Here is a 9,501-nt window from a genome sequence, read left to right as displayed (position 1 = left end):
AAACAATGCTTAGTTATCCATTTAACCAAGGTGACAATTAAAGACTCTCAAGGCAAATACACAACTATATGGTCAACTAATCTTCAACAAAGCAGGAAAGGATATCCAATGGAAAAAAAGAGTCTCTTCAACAAATGGTATAGGGAAAACAGGATAGTAACATGCAAAAGAATGAAACCAGACCACTTTCTTACACCATACACAAAGATAAACTCAAAATGAATGAAAGACCTAAATGGAAGACCTGAAATCATAAAATTGACAGAGGAAAACATAGGCAGTAACCTCTTTGACATTGGCCAGAGCAACTTCTTTCTAGATATGTCTCCTGAGCAAGGGAAACAAAAGCAAAAATAAATTATTGGGACTTCATCAAGATGAAAAGCTCTTGCACAGCAAAGGAAACAATCAATAAAACTAAAAGACAACCAAAGGAATGGGAGAAGATATTTGTAAATCACAAATCTGAAAAGGATTAGTATCCAAAATATAAAGAACTTACAAAACTCAATACCCAAAAAATGAATAATCCAATTAAAAATTAACTGAAGACATCAATAGACATTTTTCCAAAGAAGACATCCAGATGGCCAACAGACACATGAAAAGATGCTCAATATCACTCATCATCAGGGAAATACCAAAACTACAATGAGATATCACCTCACACCTGTCAGAATGGCTAAAATCAGAAACACAAGACACAACCGGTTTGGGTGAGGATGTACAGAAAAGGGATCTCTCTTACACTATGGCTGGAAATGCAAACTGGTGCAGCCACTGTGGGAAAATAGTGTGGAGGTTCTTCAAAAAATAGAACTACCTTACAATTCAGCAATTGCACTACTAGGTATTTATCCAATGAATACAAACATACTCATTCAAAGGGATACATGCACTCCAATGGTTATAGCAGCATTACCAATAATAGCCACATAATGGAAAGAGCCCAATGGACATTAACTGATGAATGGATAAAGAAGATGTGGTATATATTTACAATGGAATATTACTTGCTATTTTTGTGACTGGTTGGAGCTAGAGAGTATTATGATATGCAAAATAATTCAGTCAGAGAAAGCCAAATACCATATGATTTCACACATTTAGAATTTAAGAAACAAATGAACATAGGGGAAAAAGGAAAGAGGCAAACCACAAAACAGACTCTTAGAGAACAAACTGATGGTTACTGGAGGGGAAGGTGGGCAGGGTGAGGTATAGGTTAAGTGAATAATGGGTGTTAAGGGCACTTGTTTTGATTAGAACTGGGTGTTATATGTAAGTGATGAATCACTAAATTCTACACTTGAAACTAATATTACACTATGTTAACTGTAACTTAACTAAAAATTTGAAACTACAAAAAAAAAGGCTTCTGCACAACAAAGGAAATCATTAACAGAATAAAAAGGAAAACTATTACATGGGAGAAAATATTTGCAAATTATGTATCTGATAATGGGTTAATATCCAATATATATAAAGAACTCTAGGAATTCTATTGGATTTCTTGTTGGATGCTATTTCCTCGTCAAAGTTATTTTGTTCATGCATTGTTTTCCTAATTTTGCCTATTTTCTTGTAACTCCCTAAAAAAGATAAATATTCTGAATTCTTTGCCTGAAAGTTCATAGATTTCCATTGCTTTAGGGTCAATTGTTGGAGCTTTATTAGCTATCATATTTGACCTAGTTTTTCATGATTGTTGATTTATTGCAATGGTATCTCCACATTTTGAGTAGTAGGGATCCTCTTCTAGACTTTTTAGGTTTGCTTCAGGAGAGACAGCTCTTCACCAGTCAAGTGGAGCCTAATATTATGGCTTATGGAAGTGAGACTAAATTGGCTCCATGGTTGCCCGGATTCCCTGGTCAGGCTTACCAGATGGTTGGAACTGAGTATAGATATCCATAGACAATGGGGCTATAAATTAAGTTCCCAGCCCTAGGAAAAACCTGTACAACTTGATGTTTAGGGCCCTGAATCAGGACCAAGTATGCACCGAATTCCATGGTCTGATGAGGCCACCAGTTTTGCTCTGCAGACAAGGGAAGCTACAGGCTATGCTCTCTGTTAAAGTGCTCTTGTACGTAGGAATTTTGGATGGGCCTTGCAGTTTCTTTTTTTCTGGGATCTCAGTCTGGTTTGGGAATCAAGGTAATTCTCACTTCATAGAATGAGTCTGGAAGCTTTCCTTCTGCTTGTATTTTATTTTATTTTTTTTTTTTTTTGGAACAGCCTGAGAGGGATAGGTATTAGCTCTGATTTAAATGTCTGGTAGAATTCCCTTGGGAAGCCTTCTGGCCCACGATTCTAATTTGTTGGGAGATTTTTGAAAACTGATTCAATTTCTTCACTAGTTATGGGCCTGTTCAGATTTTCCATTTCTTTCTGTTTGACTTTTGGTAGTGTGTCAGTGTCTAGGAATTTGTCCATGTCTTCCAAGTTGTCTAGTTTGTTGGCACATAAGAACTTATCAAACTCAACAACCAAAAAATGAATAATCCAATAAAGAAATGGGCAAAAGACATGAATACACACTTTTCCAAAGAAGACATCCAGATGGCTAAGAGACACATGAAGAGATGCTCAACATCACTCATTGTCAGGGAAATACAAAACACCACAATGAGATACCACATCACAACTGTCACAATGGCTAAAATTAACAACTCAGGAAACAACACATACTGGCAAGGATGTGGAGAAATGGGAACCCTCTTGCACTGTTGGTGAGAATGCAAACTGGTGCAGCCACTCTGGAAAACAGTAGGGAGTTTCCTCAAAAAGTTAACAGCAGAACTACCCTATGACCCGGCAATTGCATTACTACATATTTATCCAAAGGATACAAAAATGTTGATTTGAAGAGGCATATTCACCACAATATTTATAGAAGCACTATCGACAATAGTTGAAGTATGGAAAGAACTCAAATATCCATCTACTGATGCATGGGTAAAGAAGATATGGTATAGACATACAATGGAATATTACTTGGCAATCAAAAATGAAATCTTGCCATTTGCAGCAACATGGATGGAACTAGAGTATATTATGCTAAGCAAAATAAGTCAGTCAGAGAAAGACAAATATCATATGATTTCACTCATGTGGAAGTTAAGAAAGAGAACAGATGATCATAGGGGAAGGGAAGGAAAAATAAGATAAAAACAGAGAGGTAATCAAACCATAAGAGACTCTTGAATAGAGAGAACAAATTTGAGGGTTACTGGTGGGGTGTTGAGTGGGGGGATGGGCTAAATGGGCAATGAGCATTAAGGAGGGCACTTATTGGGATGAGCACTGGGTGTTATATATAAGTGATATATCACTAAATTCTATTCCTGAAATTATTATTACACTATATGTTAACTAACACTAAAATGTTTTGTATTCTATATCGCTCTGTGCTACAATCTATGGGGAGATATATTTTCCAGACCTATTTTCCATATCGAAAGTCTTTCTCCGGTTGAGTCTTTTTAACCCACTCATTGAATTTTTAAATTTTAATGAAATTTTTATTGTGTAAATGTTTTATGTCATTTTTTTAATATTTATCTTCGGTATTTAATCCTGACCATTTTCTCAAATTCTCGGCTTCAAATCTCTGTCATTTTATTTTTAGCTTGAGTTCCCTTTTTCCTTTCTTTTCCCTGAGATTTGTCTTTTCTTCTTCTGAAGCTTGGCTATATATTGAGCTTTCTTTCAAAAATTTTCAACGTATCTGTTTGTAGTCAGTTGAAGCCCTGCCTCATAAGCTCTTCTTATAAATCTTGTTTGAAATAATGAATACCTTAGTAAGAGTATTTTTCCCCCTAAGGCTACTAGAACAAAGTACCATAAAGTCAGTGGCTTAAAACAACAATAATATATTGTCCCTCAGTTCTGGGGGTTGCTCTGGGCCATGCTCTCTCTGAAGGCTCTAGGGAAGAAATCTCACCATGACTCATCTAGTGTCTGGTAATTACCAATTATTCTTGGTGTTGCTTGGCTTGTAAATTCAGAACTTCAATCTCTACCTCCATCATCCTATGGTATTCTTCCCTGTTTTCTGTGTCCAAATTTTTTCTCTTTTTTTTTTTAACATGTAATTTATTGTCAAGTTAGCTAACATACAGTGTATACAGTGCGCTTTTGGTTTCGGGGATAGATTCCTGTGATTCGTTGCTTACATACAACACCCAGTGTTCATCCCAACAAGTGCCCTTCTCAATGCTCATCACTCATTTTCCCCTTTCCCCCATCTTGCCCATCAACCCTCTGTTCTCTGTATTTAAGAGTCTCTTATGGTTTTCCTCCCTCTGTTTGAAACTATGTTTCTCCTTCCCTCCCCCATGGTCTTCTGTTAAGTTTTTCACATATGAGTGAAAACATAAGATACCTGTATTTCTCTGACCAACTTATTTCACTTAGCATAATACCCTCCAGTTCCATACACATTGTTGCAAATAGCAGGATTTCATTCTTATTGCCAAGTAGTATTCCATTGTATATATAAAGCATTAGTTGGACATTTATTCATCAGTTGGACATTTAGGCTCTTTCCATAATTTGGCTATTGTTGAAAGCACTGCTATAGACATCAAGGTACATATGACCCTATGAATCAGCACCCCTGTATCCTTTGGATAAATTCCTAGTAGTGCTATTGCCGGATCATAGGGTAGTTCTATTTTTAATCTTTTGAGTAACCTCCAAATGTTTTCCAGAGGGGCTGCAAAATTTTCTCTTCTTAAATGGCACCAGTTGTTGGATTATAATCCACCTTAATCCACTATTACTTCATCTTAATTGATTTCATGTTCAAAGACCCTATTTTCAAATAAGGTCGCATTCACAGATACTGGAAATTAGAGTTTCAACATATCTTTTGGGGAGAACATTTTAAACCATAATAGTAGATGTACCTTTTCTATTTTATAGGGCAATGAGAAACTTTTTTAACATACATCACTGACATATAACTGTTATCTTAGATTATAAAGCTCAGCAGTAATTGAGGGCATTGAGCTGTTAGGAAAAACCATCTTGCAGGGGCACCTGCGCTGCTCAGTCAGTTAAGCACCTGACTCTTGATTTTGGCTCAGGTCATCATCTTGCAGTTCTTGAGTTTGAGCCCCATATTGGGCTCTGTACTGTCAGTGCTGAGAATCCCTGTTTGGGGTTCTCTCTCCCTTTCTGCCCTTCCACCAGATTTTATTTCTCTCTCCATTTCTCTCAAAATAAGTAAATAAACTTTTTTTAAAAAGGACAAACCATCTTCTAGAATGTAGAAATAATGTTCAGCAGAGAAGGAAAGAATAAATGGAATTAAAGGAATAAAATTAGTAAGTCAATAAAATATGGACCTCTGAAAGCCTAATAAAATTAGAGTTAATGTATTAACCTGTATTTAAGTGATGTTTATTTATCTGCCATCCTAGACTTCTGTTATATTTTTATTTGAAGCTTCAGATAGCAAAAACCTGCTTTTTCCATGATTTTATATATATATAGATATAGATAGATAGATAGATATAGATATGTATATATATAGAGATATCTATATCTATATCTATATCTATATCTATATACCTTTATTCTCTTTTTATTTTCATATCTTAAAATGAGAGCTGTTTAGTTGATAAAAGCTATACTCCCAAAAATGTCTCTTTATATAATTAGGACGACCCTAATTTCTGAGAATTTATCTTAATGGCATAAAATGGGAAAGAAAGACGTTGATGCATAGTTATTTCACTAAAATTAATCCATTTTAGATGCCAGAATGGAGCAAAGTACTGCACAGTTTGTATGTTGTTTTTTTTCTAAAGAGAAATCCATGGTGTTGGGGCTGTGTGCATAATAGCACCACACAAATAATAAATTAAGTGTAACAGTGTAAACATAGAGAAGAAATTTAGTAAGAAAGCTTTTTTTCTAGATGTGGTTGTAAAGTAAAAACAATTGAGATTTTTTTAAAAAATTAACTGAAGAATTTGTAGTAGAAAGATGAGGGGGAATTAATAGCAGGCATTTGAGAAGACATTAGTGCCTTTCTAAATAGAATATTCATTTTATAAAAGTTCATAAGGCAATTACAAATACTTAGAATATCTGTACACAACTTTTCACTAGTGAGATGAGTTATTGTATCATTTTCTGTGGTACTGAAGCTTCATATTTTACTATGTTCATTTTACATTATTTTTGCTATCCTAAGTAGCTGTACAGTTTAATTTTCTAGTGGTGTCATCGCATAAAATCATATTCTGTCTGCTTGGAAATTGACAAAGTGACAACCAAAAAAGCAGGGTTAGTTTGAGTTAAAATTATGTATTTGAAAAATATAACACATGAGTCTTTTAATATTACCAGTGACTTTTTATCATTGAATGTTATATTAGTTTTGATGTGCAACAGTTACTCAACAACTCTATATACTATGTTGTTCTCACCACAAATACAGTTACCATCTGTCACTATACAATTCCATTAAAATACCATTGACTATATATTCCCTATGCTGTACCTTTCATCCCTGTGACATCCATTTCATAACTAGAAACCTATACTTCTCACTGCAATTCATCCCTTTTTGCCAATCCCCAACCCCCTCTACTCTGGCAACCACCACTTTGTTCTCTGTATTTGTAGGACTCTTTTTGCTGTTTTTGTTTGTTCACTAATTTGTTACATTCCATATGTAAGTGAAATCATATGACATTTGTCTTTCTCTGATTTATTTTATTTAGCATAATATCCTTTAGGTCCATCCGTGACTTTACAGATGGCAAGATCTCATTTGTCTTTATGTTTAAAATATTCCATCATGTGTATACAACACATCTTCCTTATCCATTCACCTATTAATGAACTCTTAGGTTGCTTCCATATCTTGGCTATTATAAATAATACTGCAATAAATAGAGGGATGCCTGTACTTTTTTAATTAATGTTTTTGTTCTTTGGATAAATAGCCAGTAGTGAAACGACTGGATCATATATTTCAATGTTTAATTTTTCTGAGGAATCTCCATACTGTTTTCCACAAAGGCTGTACCAATTTATATTCTCACCAACAGTGCACAAAGGTTCCTTTTTCTCCACATCCTCACCAACAATTGTTATTTTTTTTCTTTTTGCATTTCTGGTATTAGTCATTCTGACAGATATGAGGTGAAATCTTATGGGTTTTGTTGTTGTTGTTTGTTTGGTCCTCTCCTGCACACTCTCCCTAAAAACAGGGAGAGAGAAATAGAGAATCTTAAGCAGGCTCCATTCCATGCATGCAACCCAATGAAGGGCCCAATTTCATGACCTTGAGACCGTGACCTGAGCTGAAATCAAGAGTCAGACATTTAGCTGAGTCATCAGGTGCCCCTCATTGTGGTTTTTATTTGCATTTCCCTGATGATTAGTGATGTTAGTGATTAGTGATTTTTCAGGTGTCTATTAGCCATATATATAGGTCTTCTTTGGGAAAAATATTCATTCATATCTTCTATCCATTTTTAATAGTATTATTTGTGGGGTCTTTTTGGTGTTTTTTGGTTATACACACACACACACACGTATATAATGGATATTAACCTCTTATTGTATATATCATTTTCAAATATTTTCCTTAATTTATTACATTGCCTTTTTGTTGTGTTGATGTTTCCTTTACTGTGCATAAGCTTTTTATTTTGGTACAGTCCTAATATATTTACTTTGCTTTTGTTTCCCTTGCCTGAGTAAACATACCTAGAAAAATTTTTCTGAGGCTAATGTCTAAGAGATTACCGTTTATGTTTTCTTCTAGGAGTTGTATTGTTTTAGGTCTCACATTTCGGTCTTTAATTCATTTTGAGTTTGCTGCTGTGTATAGTGTAAGAAAGTAGACCAGTTTGTTCCTTTGTATGTAGTCTTCTCAGAACGAGCTTTCTCAGCACCTTTAATGGAAAAAGATTGTCCTTTCTCCATTCCGTATTCTTGCCTTGTTTGTCACAGATTAATAGCCCATATAAACATTGGTGTATTTCTGGGCTCTCTATTCTCTTCCATTGATCTATATGTCTGTTTTTGTGCCTCTAACATACTGTTTAGATTATTAGAGTTTTGTAGTGTGTATTTCCCTTGAAATTGGGAAATGTGATACCTCCAGCTTTGTTCTTTCTCATGATTGCTTTGATTATTCAGAATCTTTTCTGGGGCGCCTGGGTGGCTCAGTCAGCTGAGCGTCTGACTTCCGGCTCAGGTCATGATCTCACAGTCTGTGAGTTCAAGCCCCGCATCGGGCTCTGTGCTGACAGCTCCGAGCCTGGAGCCTGCTTCAGATTCTGTGCCTCCCTCTCTCTCTGCCTCTCCCCTGCTCATGCTCTCTCTCTCTGTCTCAAAAATAAATAAAAACATTAAAAAAAAATTTTTAATAAAAAAAAAGAATCTTTTCTGGTCACATAAAAATTTTAGGATTATTTATTCTAGTTCTGTGAAAAATGCTATTTGTGTTTTGATAGAAATTACATTAAATCTGTAGATTACTTTGGATAGTATAGATATTTAAAGTCCTCCAATCCATGAGCATGAGATAGCTTTCCATTTGTTTGTGTCATCTTTGATTTTTTTTTTTTCATCAGTGTTTTATAGTTCACAGAGTACAGGTCTTTCACCATCTTGGTTAAGTTTATTCCTAGGTATTTTATTCTTTTTGATGCAATTATAAATGAAATTATCTTCTTCTCTTTTACTTTATCCCTTGTATATAGAAGTGCAACTGATTTCTGTATATTAATATTCTATCCTGCAACTTTAATGAATCCATTTATCAGTTCTAGTTTTTTTGTGGCATCTTTAGGATTTTCTTCGTATGTCGTCTGTAAATAGAGACAATTTTACTTCCTTATCAATTCAGATGTTTTTTTTCCCCTTGTCTGATTGCTGTGGCTAGGACTTTCAGTAATATGTTGAATACAAGTGGCAAAAATGGACATCCTTATCTTGTTCCTGATCTTAGAGGAAAAGCTGTTTTTCTCCATTGTATATGTTAGCTGTGGGTTTTAAATATATAGCCTTTATTATGTTGAGCTATATTCCCTCTAAAACCACTTTGTTGAGGGTATTTTTTTAAATGTTTATGTTTTTGAGAGAGGGAGAGACAGAGCACGAGCTGGGGAGGGGCAGAGAGAGAGGGAGACACAGAATCCAAAGCAACCTCCAGGCTCTGAGATGTCAGCTGAGAGTCTAATGAGGGGCTCGAACCCACCAACCTCAGGATCATGCCCGGAGCTGAAGTCCCATGCTTAACTGTGAGCCATCCAGGTGACCTAAGAGTTTTTATCGTAAATGGATGTTGTACTTTGTCAAATTATTTTTCTCCATCTAACAAGACGATCATGATTTTTAGTCCTCATTTTAAAAGTTTTGATGTATCATGTTTATTGATTTGCAGATATTAAATCCCTGCAATAAATCCCATTTGATCATGGTGAATGACACTTTTAATATACCATTGAATGCAGTTTGTTAATA

This window comes from Felis catus, chromosome B1, assembly GCF_018350175.1.
Source record: "Felis catus isolate Fca126 chromosome B1, F.catus_Fca126_mat1.0, whole genome shotgun sequence".
NCBI lineage: Eukaryota > Metazoa > Chordata > Mammalia > Carnivora > Felidae > Felis > Felis catus.
Note: the sequence above shows the minus strand (reverse complement) of the source record.